Consider the following 17,927-nt stretch of genomic DNA (forward strand, 5'->3'; position numbering starts at 1 on the left):
GTGTGCAGACAAAATTCAGTCCGATTTTAAGGTGGCATATTCGGTCCTTAGTTTTTACATAAAACTCTGATTTAATATTCATCTTTAAATTAAATAACTCAAATTAGACCAATTTGAGAAGGAGAAGTAAGTTTTTGGGAGCCGAGGACAAGGGACTGCAAAATTGAGGCACTGCAGTGCAACCACTGGCAGGAGGGTGTAATTACAGTGTGACTAGTTTACATAGGGAATTTCAATTATAAATATTAAAATATTAATTTATAATGGAAAGTGACACAGAATTGTGACAAAAATATAACAAGAGACAGTAAAATTCAGTAGACAGGAAGCGAGTGTAGATGTAAGATTTCTTATAATAGAAATAGATATTAATATACAATGGAATGTCTACCAAAAAGATTGGCGAAGTCAAGCGTAGGTCCCTTGTAGTCAGAATCAGGGGAATTTATAATGGGGAACAAAGAAATGACAGACCAATTAAATACATACTTTGGTTCTGTCTTCACAAAGGAGGACACAAATAACCTTCCAGAGCTGTCGGGGAACATAGGGTCTAATGAGAGGGAGGAATTGAATGAAATCAGTATTTGTTGGGAAATGGTGTTAGGGAAATTGACGGGATTGAAGGCCGATAAATCCCCAGGGCCTGCTAATCTACATCCGAGGGTACTTAAGGAAGTGACCCTAGAAACAGTAGATGCATTGCTGGTCATCTTCCAAAATTCTATAGACTCTGGAATAGTTTCCATGGATTGGAGGGTAGCTAATGTAAACCCACGATTTAAAAAAGGTGGCAGAGAGAAAACGGGGAATTATAGACCAGTAAGCCTGACATCGGTAGTGGGGAAAATGCTAGATTCCATTATAAAAGATGTAATAGCAGAGCATTTGGAAAACAGTGACAGGATTGGACAAAGTCAGCATGGAATTACAAAAGGTAAATCATGCTTGACTAATCTACCGGAATTTTTTGAGGATGTAACTGGTAGAATAGATAAGGGAGAAGCAGTGGATGTGGTGTATTTGGACTTTCAGAAGGCTTTCGATAAGGTCCCGCAAAAGAGATTGTCTTGTAAAGTTAAAGCACATGGGAAAGGGGGTAAGGTACTGACTTGGATGGAGAACTGGTTGGCGGACAGGAAGCAAAGAGTTGGAATAAACGGATCTTTTGCCAAGTGGTATTCAGTGACTAGTGGTGTACCACAGGGATCGGTGCTAGGACCCCAGCTATTCACAATATATATTAATGACCTAGACGAGGGAACTAGATGTAATATCTCCAAGTTTGCAGATGACACGCAGCTGGGTGGGCGTGTGTGCTGTGAGGAGGATACAGAGAAACTCCAGTATGATTTGGACAGGTTGGGTGATTGGGCAGATGCATGGCAGATGCAGTATAATGTAGATAAATGCGAGGTTATCCACTTTGTTGGCAAAAACAGGAAGACAGATTATTATCTGAACGACAATAGCTTGGGAAAAGGGGCAGTGCAACGAGACCTGGGTGTCCTTGTGCACCAGTTGCTGAAGGCAAGCATGCAGGTTCAGAAGGCGGTTAAGAAGGCAAAAGGTGTGTTGGCCTTCATAGCGAGAGGATTTGAGTACAGGAGCAAGGATGTCTTGCTGCATTTGTACAGGGCCTTGGTGAGACCACACCTTGAGTATTGTGTGCAGTTTTGGTTGCCTTATCTGAGGAAGGATGTTCTTGCCATGGAGGGAGTGCAGCGAAGATTCACCAGACAGGGATGGCAGGCATGACGTATGAAGAGAGATTGGGTCGTATAAGCTTATATTCGCTAGAGTTTAGAAGAATGAGAGGGGATCTCATTGAAACTTATAAAATTCTAACAGGACTAGACAGACTAGATGCAGGAAGGATGTTCCCGATGGCGGGGGAGTCCAGAACCAGGGGTCACAGTCTAAGGATAAGGGATCAGCCATTTAGGACAGAAATGAGGAGGAATTTCTTCACCCAGAGAGTGGTGAACCTATGGAATTCTCTACCATAGAAGGCAGTTGAGGCCCACTTATTAAATATATTCAAGAAGGAGTTAGATATATTTCTTAAGGCTAAAGGGATCAAGGGGTATGGGGAGAAAGCAGGGACAGGGTACTGAATTTGAATGATCAGCCATTATTTCATTAAATGGCGGAACAGGCTCGAGGGGCTGAATGGCCTACTCCTGGTCCTATCTTCTAAAATGTATTGAAATATATGCCCACTGTGTTTTGCTGCTATCAAGCTGTCTGGTTTCAGATCGCCAGAAACCTTTGCCCAGATTTCACAGTAGACCATCGCAAGGTATTGACTGGTGATTGAAATGCACGGCAAAGTAGAACTTAAGTCATATCTTATATCGATACCATTCTCATTTTTAATTTTCTTCATATACAGGAAATGAAAAGATTGCCAGAAAGGTGGGTATATGATCTAAACCCATCATTTGATACATGACAAGTCTTTGGAGTGTTATTTTCAGAAATTAACCTATTCGAAAATCCCATTCAGATATCTGTGGAATGAAGACAATGAAAGTGAGGGGGAAGATGGAAGTGATGACGATGACGATGACGATGATGATGAAGATGAAAGTGAGGGAAGTGATGAAGAAACTGGGAGTTTATCTTCTGAAGAACATGAGGAAGATCCGGTGGGATTCAGTGCCCTGACACTGGGAATGTTCAGGGGACCTTTACTGTACACAATGTGGAAAGGAATGAAAGAAATCATCTCTCCTGGTGAGACTCGACTGTTTATTTACCATGTGGCCCCACTTTATCTAAAGGGAAACGGCCGGGTTGTGTTTGAATTAGTGTGAAGGAACTTGCTAGTTACCCGGTCTGTGATTGTATCACTAAGATAGTTGGGCTGAAATTTCCGAGGCACAGCGCCAGGGGCACTCCCTCGCATGGAGCTGGCAACTTGGTGCAATTGCTCCTGATTTCCCACCCATTGAAATTAATGGCAGAAACTGGGAATTCTTATAAAAGCGTCCATTGCATTCCAGACCCACAATTCTTGCCTGGTTTTCCTTAATTTAATTAAGCCAAAGCCTCCCTGATATTTTATTTCAATAGTGGGGTTACCAAAGTGGAATCAAACCCCTGAAGGAGGAGGATTGTGTAGGGAGAGCACTTTCTCTGGTATAAACACTGTAGAGGGGAACGTTGCCTGTTGTACTGAATATCCACAATTCACGGTGCGATGCCTGAGATTAACTGCTGGAAGGCGAGGCTCCCGCAAGAAGTGCCTACTTGGAAACATGGCGAGGGGGGAGGGGCGGGGTGTGGTTGGAGAGTGATCTTTAGTGATTGTGCAAACTGGGCAGGATCGTATGGGCTGCAGCTTATACTCACCGCGCGATATTCAATTCAATATCGGGTGCAGTGTATACGCTGATGTGACATCACCCGTGTTGCTCTAATGCCCCAGACTAATTTCTATCCCATTGAATTCACAATGATGCAGTAAACTGATTTTCTAGAACCCGCTACATGAGCAGGGCTTGAATTTTGTGCTGCTAATGATGATCTATCAAATCACCCCTCAACCTTCTTTGCTCTAATGAAAACAAATCCAGCTTCTCCAACCTGTCCTTGTAAATAAGATTCCCCCATCCCCGGAACTATTTTGGTAAATCTCCTCTGCACACTCTCCAGGGCCTTCCCATCCTTCCTAAAGTGTGGTGACCAGAACTGGACGCAATACTCCAGTTGTGGCCTAAACAGTGCTTTACAAAGGTTCAGCATAGCTTTCCTACTTTTGTACTCAATACCTCTATTTATGAAGCCCAAGATCCCATATGCTTTGTTAACCACTGTCTCAATATGTCCTGCCACCTTCAGGGATCTATGCACATTAACTCCCATGTCCCTCTGTCCCTGCACAGCACACTCTTTAAAACTGTGCAATTAAGTGTAGATTGTCTCTCCCTGTTTCTTCTGCCAAAATGCATCACCTCACACTTCTCTGTATTTAATTCCATCTGCCACTTGTCTGCCCATTCTGCTAGCCCCCATTCTGCTAGCCTTCCTATGTCCTGTTGCAGTCGATTGGTATCATCATCACTGTTTGCCACACCTCTAATTTAGTGTCATCGGCAAATTTAGAAATTCTACTCTGTATTCCAATATCCAGGTCATTTATATATATCAGAAAAAGCAGTGGCCCCAGCACTGACCCTTGGGGAACACCACTGTGTACCATCCTCCAGTCTGAAAAACAGCCATTTACCACAACTCACTGTTTTCTGTCCTTAAGCCAATTCCTTATCCAAGCTGCCAATGACCCACCTATTCCATGAGCCTTATTTTTCTTAATCAGCCTTCTATGTGGTACTTTGTCAAATGCCTTCCGAGCAAGGAAAACAATTATAAAAATGGGTGTTGGAACCGGTATTTGGGTTTCGAACATCTGCAGCCTGTATACTGGAGCTGTATCATGTTTGAGTCCCCGACTAAACTCATAAGCTTCTGTTGTACTGGCTGTAAGTGTATATTTAATTACTGTATACTAAATAATTCTGTGACACCTGACATTAAATGTTATGAACCCTAGTGACTTGAGGATAAATTATCAGTAGGAACAAACCCACTTACCCACCTTCTAACATCAGGATAATTAAAGGATAAAAATTGTGTTTTTAAATAGGCAGTGAAGCTCACAACATATAAATGATCAACTGTAATTCTTATTTTACTAAATCTGTCTGACAATAGGACCATCTCTATCAATAATGTGCGGATCATCATTGTCAGGTGTTTTGTTTGTCATCGCAAATGGGGAAAGTTTTGCTGGAAAAGCTGCAACAGAGACATCTCCAGCCCGCAAGGAGCAGGGGCGGGTCTGAGCTCCCTTGACATAAGGGGGCGGGAGATTAGTGGTTATGGTGCCGGGCTGGCAACCCAGAGTCTGTGGGTTCGGATCCCACCAGGGCAACTGCTGCAACTGAATTTAATAAATCTGCCAATTGGTGGCCAGTGCCAGAAATTCACTATGATAAGGGTTGAAGAACAAAAACTCAACTGCTTCAGAAATGTCCTCGAGGAATGGGAACCTACCACTGTTAGAGCGTCTATGGCACATGGACCTCTAGTCACACGCTACACACTTGACTCGTTTCTGTCCGATGAACAACTAAGCATGTTGACAGAAACTCCCAAATATGTCCAAATCCCGAAGGACCTTGACACAATAAGACTGGACAAACTCCCACAGAAAAACACACTTGCTTCACATATCCGGGTGCACACACACACTCATTGATAAACTCAGGCCACACACAGAGAAATGCCCAAAACATGAAGAAAACACAATGGGCTCGACATTGCGGTTGGAGGCGTACCTCCGGAGTACACCACCAATCCGTGAAAGAATGACGAAAGTACCTGCTGGCAGCCAGGCTGCAAAGACTTGTGATCTCAGGCCTGGAGGCAGAGGGCAGCGTCATGGCCCACGGATCCCAGAGACACAGGTGGTGCGGAAGAATACCTGGGATCACGTGGGCCTGGTACTCCAAACAATATACAGAATTCCATTTCAATCATTTACGAAGTGAATCCCCTAATGGGATGCAATGGAATTGCTAAATCTAGTAATTACACAATGTATAGAATTGGAATTTTTCGTATAATTACCTTCATTCCATCAACCTGACTAAACATTTACATTTTTGACAATAATTTTATACATCATTAAAACTGCAATCCAGGCCAATATTTGCATAAACTCATTTCATACGGTGCATGTGCATTATTTAGGATATCGGAATGCTTAATTAAAGCCTTAGATATTCCCTTACGCTGATGCAAACAGGCCCTGATACTGCTTGCGTCAACCATAAGACTTCATTGTGCAATCGCTGGCCAGTCGCTGGGTAGATATCGCAACTCTGCACCAGTGATTGCTTTTCCGTAGCCCCCGCGGATGGCCTGTCGATGCATTCATTGACAGGGTGCAAGTTCCGGATTTCACGCATGCCGAAGCGCGTGTGGAAATCCCGAACCTGTGGAGCATTTCAAAGGGAATACCTTGGCATATTTTGAGAGTACTCGTCATACACACTGCAATTTCAGGGCCAACAAGGCTCCAGTCCAAGAACTGGAAAGTGGGATTAGGCTGGATAGCTCTTTTTCGGCCGGCACAGTACTGATGGGCCGAATTGCCTCCTTCTGTGCCGTAAATTTCTATGATTCTATTCCAGTTTTAACCTATCAACCTATTACAACAACAAAAGATGCAGCAGGTCAAAAGCTAAATAGAGTATATTAAATAAAAAGCAGGGACCCCTGTAAGTTATTTTGCTTTTTTATCTTTTATTTCTCCTACACTTTACACTCCTATCATTTCATGAATGTGACAGATTGTAACATGAAAAAGTCTTGCTATTGGGAGGGGTGAATAATTTAACTTAAATCGAACATCTTAGAATTCCATACCGAATGCACACAGCCCATTGTGGCGCTGTAGGTGGAGCATTAAGCAAAGTTAATGGATTAAATGCAAATGCTTTATAAGGCACAATTATGTTTTTTGGTAAACGGCATGTGTGATACATTACAGATGATCATGGAAGTAATTACTTTGTTTAGTTTAACATTGAGAATAAAAGCACGCCGACAAATATTGCTGTAATGTGAACACTGACGTATTGGAATGAATGAATGGATGTAGTTTGAACCAAAGGGATTAGAACATTGCACAGTGATGCAGGAGGTTGGGGAGGGGGGTCCTCTGAGGTTGGAGCTGAGGAACTTTATTGAGGTGGTGGAAGGAAGCTTTACTCTGCATCCAAAGGCAAATACCTGACTCGCCCGCACTTATTACTAACACTGGGTATCAGATGAAGAGTGATTCTGAGGGGGCTTGACAGGGTAGATGCTGAGAGGCTGTTTCCCCTGGCTGGAGAGTCTGGAACCAGGGGGCACAGTCTCAGGAGAAGGCCTCGGCCATTTAGGGCTGATGAGGAGGAATTTCTTCACTCAGAGGGTTGTGAATCTTTGGAATTCTCTACCCCAGAGGGCGGTGGATGCTGAGTCTTTAAGTGTATTCAAGGCTGAGATCGATAGATTTTTGGACTCTAGAGGAATCAAGGGATATGGGGATAGGGCGGGACAGTGGAGCTGAGATCGAAGATCAGCCACGATCTGGTTGAGTGGCGGAGCAGGCTCGAGGGGTCTTATGGCCTATTCCTGCTCCTAATTCTTATGTTCTTAAGAAGCTTTGCAAATCCGACAGATTTTAGGAGAACACACGATCATTACAGCAATGGATTTGGTGTATCTGGAAGTAGTAGGCTGCCTGATGCGGGTTACAGTTGTTGGGTGTGGGGTTATAGAAAGGTCTTAAGTGCGATAAATATCGCGCTGACATAAAACGAAAGACTGTGTTGAGAGTTTAACAGACTGTACAAATACTCGCATCCACCGCACAAGGGAGCTTCCGCCCCAGAACCCGCAGTGACCCCAACGTGAACTCTGTCTAGGATTCCATTTGCTCTTTGCTCTCTAACCCCGAGGAGCAAAGAACAGCTAGAGGTGCGTGTCAGAACAGCAGTAATATCAGCAACCCGAATATTACACATTGTGCAGAATTTGCTGAAATATTAAAATGCATTGCATTTTTTAAAATCTTAGAGAAACCGTTCCTCAACAATCTGTGTGCACCTAATTAAAACCCAGGGGCAGATTTCCTCTGTGCATTGTGCACAAGGATATCACAAACCTACTCTTAAGTGCGGCTTTACCATTTCATTAGGGTGAATTTTCCTCTCAGTTGGTCGATTATCTATTTCAATACAGATAAAGGTGAGGGGGTACATTTTGGTAGGAGGAATAAGCCGGGCAGATAATCCTTGAAAATAAGTGTCTAACTGGGGTAGAGCAGCAAAGTGATCTAGGAATACACGCGCACAAATTATTAAATGCAGCCACACTGGTTAATAAGGCCATAAAATGCAAACAAAGCACTGGGGTTAATTTCTAAATAAATACAAGTCAACAGCAGGGAAGTTATGTTAAACTTGTATTGAACCTTGCTTAGACCACATTTAGAGTACCGAGCACAGTTCCGGTCTGCATATTATAAAAAATGATATAGATGCTTTGGAGAAAGTATTTTTTACAAGGATGTCACCAGACTGAGAGGTTATAACTATCAGGAAAGATTGATCAGGCTGGAGCTCTTTCCTCTAGAAAAGAGAAGACTGAGGGGGGACCTGATAGGGGGCTTTAAGATCATGAAGGGGTTCGATAGAGTAGACTTAGAGAAGATGATTCTACTTGTGGGGAGTCCAAACCTAGGCTCCACAAATATAAGATAATCACTAATAAATCAAACAATTAATTCAGGAGAAAGGTCTTTACTCAGAGAGTGGTGAGAATGTGGAACTCGCTACCACGTGGAGTGGAGGGGCGAATAACACAGAGGTACTTAAGGTGAATCTAGATAAGTACATGAGGGAGAAAGGAATCGAAGGATATGTGTATAGGGTGAGATTAAGCAAATAGAGTGGGAGGAGGCTGGTGTGGAGCATAAACACTGGCAGGGGCCAGTTGGGCCGAATGGCCTGTTTCTGTGCTGTAAACTCGATGTAAAGCACCACGTGAAGAAAAGTGTTCGGTGTTGTAGTTAGTGACGGGCCCAAAGCGTCCTTTATATGATTCAAGAAACCTAACTTTCAGCTAATGTTTCGTTTTCGTTGATTTATTTTCTTATTACTAAGCAGAATGTTTTCAAATAACCAACAGCTTTATATCTCCAGGTCTGTTTCTCACTATCACCGAATTGAAATGTGCGGTTTGGAGAATGTTTCTATTGTTTCGAGGTGGGGATGAACTATTTGTTCTCTCCTATACCGGAGACGGTGACTCACGGTGAAGTGCACAGGAACCAACAGACATCAGATAGCACACCTTTCAGTCTGGGTTTCATGGGGGAGCCCAGGCACTGAGACTTGGTTTGCTGGTAAAGCTCCTCTCCCGCACGGGGGTCGCACTGGCCATTTATGATGTGACTGGAAGGATTCTTCATACTTGTATTGAACAAGGAATTCCGTCCTTACCTCCTGGCCTGGCACGGTGCCCAGACCGGCAAGTTTCAAGATTCAAACACAGGCGGGGGCGGGAGAAGCGGAGAGGTGTTAGATATACCTGTGAACCTTTGAGCTTTCCAGTAAATGAAGAACCCCCTTAAATAATATGAAATACACCTTCCGTAAATGGTACAATGCGGCCAAGTTAACAACAAACTTTAATAATGAAAAATTTCCTATAAAATCGGAGCTCAAACATTGCTATCAGCCAGGGGGTCATTGAAACCGATCAAAATATTGCATCAGTTGAACACCGTTATCGGGTCCCAGAAACTTTTCAAACTCTGCCTTTATTTTATGTACATATCGGCGCGCCTCCAATTCTGGCTTCTTGCGCTCCCCCGATAGAGGAATGGCGGATGGAATAGTTTCCCAATGTAACGTTCCAATTTACTGGATCCGCTGGAGTTTCCAAGTATTCTAGTTTAACAAAACTGAGTCTGAAAATACCGAAAGAAAGCGGAAGAAAGTGAATTCACCATTTAGAATACCATTGTTATTTCCGACTTGTAATTAAAGTCTCTCTGTACACACAATGGATGTACTGAGAGCTGGTTATGGAATGGCCGGTGCCGTGATCCCACTGTGTAACATGTTGTGGCTGCTTTAAGCAATGTGCTCGGTGCTACATTTGTTGTCGCTTGCGGTTTATGTGCAGAGACTTTCTGCTAACACTGCTAGACTCTGAGTGACAAAAAACGAAACTTTGCGGCTTTAGCATCTGCCGAACTGGACAGACACCCGCGGCCCTTCAACAAAGCTGTTTCCGTTACGTGATGCACAGTTCCGCATGTTCAGTGATCCAACCGTGAGAAGACAGCTGGAAATCCTTGAAACATTGGCAATTTGCCCCATAACAGCAAAACAAACCATGAACAAACAACCTGCAACGAATATGTAACGTCTAATATTCCATGTCCCAGGACTTGAGCTGTTCACAAGGCACATTTCCCGCCTGCCTTCATTCCGTGGATCCACACCATGACTGGACCCCGCCAGTGTAGTAACTGCAATGGGGAATCTCGGCTCTACCTGTTAAAGGGCACAGTTCCATGTACCAGTATTATTCATTTAGCAGTATTGGTATTCAATAATCAGCACCGAAACCTTACCAGGTACAGACATTCTAGGCCCAGTACAAGTGCCCCAATCTTTATCAGTGCAGAGACTACTGAGCTACTTCTGGCGGTGGACATCGAAGTCCCCACTCAGCGTACAATCTGTGTCCGTGCTTCCCTGAGCCTTTCCTCCAAACTGCCTTCAATATGGAGCAGTAATAAATCCTCAGTTAAGGGAGAGAGGTCTGATTCAGTAGGTGGGCTTCAGCAAGACCTTTCCTTGGTCTTGCTTGGCCGAAAGCCATAAGATATTTGTGATAGTCTTTTTGTGTGAGAAATGCGGTGGTGTGGAAGAGAAAGATTGGAAACTCTCACTGGGGCATCTTGTCCATGAGACCCCCCTCCTGCTCCTTCGACCCTATTCCCAACAAATTGCTGACCATCCAACTTCCTTTCCTGGACCCTATGTTAGCTGATGCTAACAGTTTCCTCTCCTCAGTTATGGTCCTCCTCCTCTTCAAATCTGCCATCATCATGCTCCTCCTCATAAGAACCAACCCCTGTGCACTCTGTCCTTGCAAGCTACCACCCCATCTGCAACCTCCCTTTTTTCTTCAAAGTCCTTGAATGTGCTGTCACCTCCCAAATCTGTCCCCTTCTTTCCCGTGGCTCCATGTTTGAATCCCTCCAATCAGGTTTCCTCCTGAAACACAGTACCGAACCGGCCCTCAGCAAAGTCACAAATGACATCCTATGTAACTCTGATGAACGATCCCTCCTTTTCTTCTCGACCTGCCTGCAGCCTTTGACACATTTAACCACACCGTTTTCCTCCAAAGCCTCTCCTCCATCGTCCAGCTGGGTGGGACTGCACTCGCCTGGTTCCATTCTTATCCATCCAGTCGTAGCCAGAGAATCACCTGTAATGGCTTCTCTTCCTGCTCCCGCACAGATGGTTCTGGTGTCCCCCAAGGATCTATACTTGGCCTCCTCCTATTTCCCCTCGGCAACATATTCCGAAAAATCAACATCAGGTTGCATATGTACGCTGATGACACCCAGCTTTACCTCACCACCACCTCTCTTGACCCCTCCACTGCCTCTGTTTCATCACACTGCTTGTCCAACATCCAGTGCTGAATGAGCAGACACTTCTTCCAATTAATATTGGAAAGACCGAAGCCATTGTCTTTGGGCCCCGGCTCACACTCGGTCCGCTAGCCACCGACTGTCGCTCTCCCTGGCAACTGTCTGAGGCTGAACCAGAACATTCGCAACCTTGCCATCTTATAGGACCCTGAGATAAGCTTCCGACCACATATCAACTCCACTACCAATACCACCTACTTCCACCTCCGTAACATCGCCCGTCTCCGCCCCTGCCTCAGTTCATCTGATGCTGAAACACTCATCCGTGCCTTTGTCACCTCTAGACTCGACTATAGCATCAGTGGTGGGTAAAGTTATAGAAACAATAATCAAGGAAAAAATTAACAGGTACTTGCAGAGGTTTAAGCTAATTAAGGAGAGCCAACACGGATTTGTAAAAGGCAGATCGTGCTTGACGAATCTAATTGAATTTTTTGATGAAGTAACAGGGAGGATTGATGAAGGGAATGCAATGGATGTTGTCGACATGGATTTTTGGAAGATGTTTGAAAAGTACAACATACAAGGCTGGTTCACAAAATTGAGGCTCATGGAAAAGGTGGGTCAGTGGCAGCTTGGATAAGGAATTGGCTTAAGGACAGAAAACAGCCAGTTGTGGTAAATGGCTGTTTTTCAGACTGCAGGATGGTAGACAGTGGTGTTCCCCAAGGGTCAGTGCTGGGGCCACTGCTTTTTTTGATATATATAAATGACCTGGATATTGGAATACAAAGTAATATTTCTAAATTTGCCGATGACGCCAAACTTGGAGGTGTGGCAAACAGTGAGAATGATACCAATCGACTGCAGCAGGACATAGAAAGCCTAGTAGAATGGGCAGACAAGTGGCAGATGGAATTTAATAATTAATTATTAATTAATTAATGCATTTTGGCAGAAGGGACAGGGAGAGGCAATATACACTTAATGGCACAGTTTTAAAGAGTGTGCAGGGACAGAGGGACCTGGGAGTTAATGTGCATAGGTCCCTGAAGATGGCAGGACATATTGAGAGAGTGGTTAGCAAAGCATATGGGATCTTGGGTTTCATAAATAGAGGTATTGAGTACAAAAGTAGAGAAGTTATGCTGAATCTTTATAAAGTGCTGGTTAGGCCCCAGCTGGAGTATTGCATCCAGTTCTGGTCACCACACTTTAGGAAGGATGTGAAGGCCCTTGAGAGGGTGCAGAGGAGATTTACCAGAATGGTTCCAGGGATGGAGGGTCTTAGCTACAAGGACAGGTTGGAGAAACTGGATATGTTTCCATTAGAGCAAAGGAGGTTGAGGGGTGATTTGATAGAGGTGTACAAGATTATGATGGGTTTGGAGAGGCTAGACGGAGAAAGGATGTTCCCACTAGTTGATGGTACAAGGACTAGGGGACACAGATTTTAGGTTTTGGGCAAGAGATACAGGGGGGGATGTGAGGATAAACTTTTTTACGCAGCGAGTGGTGAGGACCTGGAACTCGCTGCTGACAGAAGTGGTGGAAGCGGAGACACTCAATGTTTTCAAGGGGAGACTGGATAGACACTTGAGGGAAATAAACTTGCGGGGCTACGGGGATAGAGCAGGGGAATGGGACTGACTGGATTGCTCTACAGAAAGACAGCATGTACTCAATGGGTCGAATGGTCTCCTTCTGTGCCATTATGACTCTATGACTCTATTCCAATACTCTCCAGACTGGCCTCTCACCTTGCACACTTCAGAAACTTGAGCTCATCCAAAACTCTGCAGCCCAAATCTTAACTGACAGCAAGTCCCGTTCACGCATCACCCATGTGTTCGCTGACCTACTTTGGCTCCCAGTCTGGCAACATCTGGATTTTAAAATTCTCATCCTTGTTTTCAAATCCCTTCATAGCCGCACCCCTCCCTATCTCTGTAACCTCTTCCAGCCCTACAACCCCGAGATCTCTGCACTCTTCCAATTCTGGCCTCTTCTGCATCACCGATATTAATCGCTCCACCATTGGCAGCCGTGCCTTCAGCTGCCTAGACCTTAAGCTCTGGAATTCCTTCCCTAAACCCCTCCAGTTCTCTACATCACCTTTCTCTTTTGAAAACCTCCTCATCACTCATCGTTCTGACCTTCAGTCACCGCTCCGAACCTCTTGGCCGTTGTTTGCCATCTGTCGCTTTTCTCTGTAAAGTGCCTTAGACTTGTAACACTTGAAAGGTGCGATGTAAATGTCTGTTGTTGTTGTTCAGGTGGGACTGACTCACGTACAGCTCAAACTCAGTTCCCAGCACCAACATTCATTTGTATTTCCTCCTGATTCCTTTGGTTCAGGGGAGAGAAGCTCTTCCTAGTTTGGACAAGAGCAACTAGAGTGCTAGCTTGGCCCAGTTGGTGGCACTCTTGCTTTTGAAGCAGATCTTGGCTGCCAGAAATTCTTGGGCTGTTGCGCATCTCAAGCAGATTACCAGTCTGGGAGGGTCCTGGAATTGGGAGTGGGCCCTCGATCCATCCTAAATACCGACACACGGTCTAGAGATTACAAAAAACTAGGGTTGTATTCCCTGGAATTTAGAAGATTCAGGGGTGATTTGATTGAAGCTTTCAAGATATTAAGGGGAACCGATAGGGTAGTGAGACAGAAGCTATATCCGTTGGTTGGGGAGTTTAGGATTAGGGGACAAAACCTAAAATATTAGAGCCAGGCCTTTCAGGAATGAAGTTAGGAAACATTTCTACACGCAAAGGGCGGTAGAAGTTTGGAAATCTCTTCTGCAAACGGCAGTTGATGCTGGGTCAATTGTTAATTTTAAATTGGAGATTGATAGATTTTTGTTAACCAATGGGATTATGGGGTAAAGGCGGTTTTATGGAGTTAGGTCACAGATCAACCATGATTTCATTGAAGAGGCTCGAAGGGACTAAATGACCTACTCCTGTTCCTATGAAAGGCGCTATATAAATGCAAATTATTTCTTTTTTATATCCAGTTGCTTTATTGGACACTGCCTGAAACCTTTAGCCAATGTTATATCCTGGGCAATTTCAGAGGTTGTTAATGTAATACCTTGACCAGTGACACCTGCTTCCTCACCTTTTTATCTACTTTTTCCAACCGTACTCCATTCACGTCCCCACTTTCTTGATTTCCCTCAACATCTGCCTCCATTTCACGGCCTCTCTGTCCTTGCTTGTCCCATCCTCCAGCTCTGAACCCTAACGATTGGCTCTCGGGGTATAAAACCAACTTCACTGACCTCTGATGTCTCACTGACTGAGCCCCGCCCTCAGTGACTGAACCTCGCCCTCAATGACCCCTCACTTCAGTCGACCCTCCTCACTGCTGCACCTTCCTATCCGAAACCACCACCCTTTCCTTATGACCAACAAGCATTTTCCCATCTCTATTACACCTGGTCCTTGTTGATAAATCCTTGCTCCTCCCTCAGTCTGCACCTCAACAGCACGTGCACCAGCCGACCCATCATCTCCCGCCCCTTTTAAACGCCACCAGCTCTGGGTCCCACATTAAACCTGTGTTGCCCTTTTAAGTGAGGTGGGACCCACCCCTGGGAGGAAAGGCCCCGCCCCCTGAGCAGCTCACCCAGCCAGTAAACCCACCCTGAGCCGTTCACCTGGCCGGTGAATGTTACCTGCCACTTATCAGCACAAACCTGAATGTTGTTCAGGTCTTTCTGCATGCAGACACAGATTGCTTCATTATTGGACAAATTGCAAATGGAAATGAATATTGTACAATCATCAGCAAACACTCCCACTTTTGACCTTATGATGGAGGGAAGATCATTGATGAAGCAGCTGAAGATGGTTGGGCCTAGGACACTGCCCTGAGGAACTCCTGCAGCGATGTCCTGGGGCTGTGATGATTGCCCTCCAACCACCACAACTATCTTCCTTTGTGCTCGGTATGACTCCAGCCAGTGGAGAATTCCCCCCCACCCCCAATTCCCATTGACTTCAGTTTTACTAGGGTTCCTTGAAGCCACACTCGGTCAAAGGCTGCCTTGATGTCAAGGGCAGTCACTCTTACCTCGCCTCTGGAATTCACCTCTTTTGTCCATGTTTGGACAAAGGCCGAAATGAGGTCTGGAGCCAAGTGGCCCAGGCGGAACCTAAACGACATCAGTGAGCAGGTTATTGGTGAGTAAGTGCCACTTAAACGCACTGTCGATGACATCTTCCATCACCTGGTGGTTGAGAGTAGACGGATGGGGCGGTAATTGTCCAGATTGGATTTGTCCTGCTTTTTGTGGACAGGACACACCTGGGCCATTTTCCACTTTGACAGGTAGATGCCAGTGTTGTAGCTGTACTGGAACAGCTTGGCTAGAGGCGCAGCTAGTTCTGGAGTGCAAGTCTTCAGCACGATAGCCGGGATGTTGTCGGGGCCCATAGCCTTTGCTGTATCTAATGTGCTCAGCCATTCTTAATATCACGTGGGGTGAATTGAATTTGCTGAAGTCTGGCACCTGTGATGGTGGGGACTTCAGAAGGAGGCTGATATGTATCATCCACTTGGCACTTTTGGCTGAAGATGGTTGCAAACGTGTCAGCCTTGTCGTTTGCACTCACGTGCTGGGCTCTGCCATTATTGAGGATGGGGACATTCATGCAGCTTCCCCCTCCAGTTGTTTAATGGTCCGCCACCATTCACGACTGATGTGGCAGGACTGCAGAGCTTTGATCTGATCCATTGGTTGTGGGATTGCTTGACTCTTTCTACAGCATGCTGCTTCTGCTGTTTATAATGCATGTAGTCCTGTGTTGTAGCTTCACCAGGTTGGCACCTCATTTTCAGGTAAGCCTGGTGCTGCTCCTGGCATGCTCTTGAACCATTGTTGGTCGCCTGGCTTGATGTAATGGTAGAGTGAGAGAGATACTGGTTACAGATTGTGGTGGAATACAATTCTGCTGCTGCTGATGGCCCGCAGTGACTCATTGATGCCCAGTTTTGAGCTGCTAGATCTGTTCTGAGTCTATCCCATTTAGCACGGTGGTAGCGTGACACAACACAATGGAGGGTGACCCCAGTGTGAAGATGGGACGTTGTCTCCACAAGGACTGTGTTGTGGTCGTCCCTATCAATACTGTCATGGACAGATTCATCTGTGACAGGTAGGTTGGTGAGAACAAGGTCAAGTAGGTTTTTCCCTCGTGTTGATTCTCTCACCACCTGTCGTAGGCCCAGACTGGCAGCTCTTTCCTTCAGCACTAGACCAGATGAGGTGTATGGTAGCATAGTGGTTATGTTACTGGTGCATGTTACTAGTAATCCAAGAGGCCTGGACTAATGATGTGGAGACGTGAGTTCAGTTCCCAGCACAGCAGCTGGGGGAATTTAAATTCAGTTAATACATCTGAAATTTTTAGGAAAGCTAGTATCAGTGATGGTGACCATGAAACCATGACAGTATTGATCGGAATGGCCACTACATGGTCCTTGTCGTAAAAGCCCAACTGGTTCACTAATGTCCTTTAGGGAAGGAAATCTGCTGTTCTCACCCGGTCTGGCCTATATGTGACTCCAGACACACAGCAATGTGATCGACTCTTAACTGCCCCCTGAAATGGCCTAGCAAACCACTCAGTTGCACCAAACCGCTGCAAGGAATTATACTCTCTGTGGGATTTCCTTCACCCCTCAGACTGCAGCGGTTCAAGGCGGCGGCTCCCCACCACCTTCTCAAGGGCAACTAGGGATAGACAATAAATGCTGGCCTCGCCAGTGATGCCCACATCCCAGGAACGAATAAGTAAAAAAAAGCTCGATCACTAGTGGTGCTACTGAGCCACTCTTGGTGATGGACATTGAAGTCCTCCTGAAGTCTGCTGTATCATTCTAGGAACAACTTATCTATGTTTCTATTAAAGGGATCAAGGGATATGGGGAGAAAGCAGGAACAGGGTACTGAATTTGGATGATCAGCCATGATCTCATTGAATGGCGGAGCAGGCTCGAGGGGCCGAATGGCCTACTCCTGCTCCTATCTTCTATGTTTCTATTGTGCTCACTTTCAATTTGGTTTAAATTAATTAATTGGGCAAAGGGAACAGTGTGCTCACCTGATACCAATTTTAAGTCATAATTATGAAAAGGAAATATTTTTTCAGGTTGTTCTAAACAGCAGAAATGATGCTTTGAGATTAATTTACATTTACAAATAATATTTTAGAATCAGATGTGCACTCTTTGGTCCAGGAATGGAACTCTCGTGGAGTGCTGGGATACCATCCTTTGTTAATGAGCAGTTTGTTCTCCCACACCTCCATCCTGTTCATAGACAAGGAGCGGCTTTCCCATTTCCTACTCCAGTCAGATGGTGACTTTAAATTACATGGCCCAGAAATTCGGGTCTCCACGGGTGAGTACGCACGGGGTACTCACCCGTAGGCCCAATGGAAGTGCCGGTTTCCTGCATGCGCGGGAAACCGGCACTTCCATTCCTCTGAACGAAGGGGTTCAGAGGTCGAACGCGTGCACAGGAGAGGCTGCGCGTGCGCATTGAACTTCAGTTTTTTTTTACAGGTTATCCCGGGAGGGTAAGTCTGTAGAAGTTAGAAATGTAAAAAGCAGGCATAAGGCCTGCTTTTTACAAGGTAAGTGGTGAATTAATTAAAATTTAAACATTTTTTCCACCGGTTT

General features: G+C 45.1%; 1 pseudogene; it reads left to right on the forward strand.

Annotated features, from left to right (window-relative positions):
- The first annotated feature begins 2,215 nt into the window (after positions 1-2,215).
- Positions 2,216-17,927, forward strand: part of LOC147095639 (zinc-binding protein A33-like) — a 359,972-nt pseudogene continuing 344,260 nt past the window's right edge.

Source organism: Somniosus microcephalus, unplaced genomic scaffold, assembly GCF_052327205.1.
Source record: "Somniosus microcephalus isolate GS21.2 unplaced genomic scaffold, FLI_Smic_1.0 unresolved_chr1, whole genome shotgun sequence".
NCBI classification, from domain to species: domain Eukaryota; kingdom Metazoa; phylum Chordata; class Chondrichthyes; order Squaliformes; family Somniosidae; genus Somniosus; species Somniosus microcephalus.